We start from the raw sequence: 1049 nt of genomic DNA, 5'->3' as shown, positions 1-1049 counted from the left end.
ATCCTTTAATGTTTAATTTTGGCAGGTTTTCCGTAATTTAGTAAAAGTAGGGTTTTTGATTAAATTGATGGATTTTTGGTATATTTTTGTTGTTTTGTTGTATATAATTAGGGATTATGATGAAATTATGGGTTATGATGAAATTGATGGAATTTTTGGTCGACTTTTCATAATTTGTGTATTTCATATGGATTTAATTTAGCAAAATTAGGGTTTATGATGAAATTGTTGGATTTGTTGGTCGATTTTCTGTAATTTGGGTATTTCATACGCATATAATTGAATGGGTAGAAGCAATTGATTAAGTTTTTGTAATTGTGCCCCTTTTGGTGGGCGATTTTATGTAATTTGGGTATTTCATATGCATATATTGCGCCCCTAAGTTGCAATTTAGTTAGCTTGTTGAGTTGTTATGAAAAAAATTGAATCATGGGTGAATGTTTTGAAGTAGATGGCATCTGCAAGTTCCGAACAACAGTTATGCTATGGACCTGAGGATCCATCACTACTGTTTCATCAGAACGAACATATTTCAGGCTCCTTGTTGGCGAATGGCACAACAAATGTGTTGAGAAGTCGTAGGACGGAGAGTAAGGTGTGGGCATTGCCAATACATGAAAATGTGAGGTATTGGCTAGATGTATGGGGGGTTCAGAGGAGTGGTTGAATGTGGAAGGCCAATGAGGATGGACAATGAGCTAATAACGGCCTTGATCGAGCGCTGGAGGCATGAGACACACTATTTCTACCTTCCAGTTGGTGAAGTTACTGTAACCTTACAGGATGAGCAAATCCTGTGGGGTTTGAGAGCAGACGGTCGTGTTTTCACTGGCCGTGACTACCCTGTTGGATTTGAAGATTGGTCCAGCAAGTGTAGAGATTTGTTGGGATGGATACCTGACGCAGAAACCGAAACGAAGCACGGTGGTTTGTTGATGACGTCTCTAATCCACCAAGCGACGATGTCGTTGGGTGATGGGCTGCCTGAGTATGCATACATTCAAAGAGCACGTATACATGCTCTGATCTTGTTAGGGGGGCTTATTTTA

Source organism: Salvia splendens, chromosome 2, assembly GCF_004379255.2.
Source record: "Salvia splendens isolate huo1 chromosome 2, SspV2, whole genome shotgun sequence".
NCBI classification, from domain to species: Eukaryota; Viridiplantae; Streptophyta; class Magnoliopsida; order Lamiales; family Lamiaceae; genus Salvia; species Salvia splendens.
The sequence above is the reverse complement of the archived record's forward strand: the minus strand, read 5'-3'. Positions refer to the sequence as shown.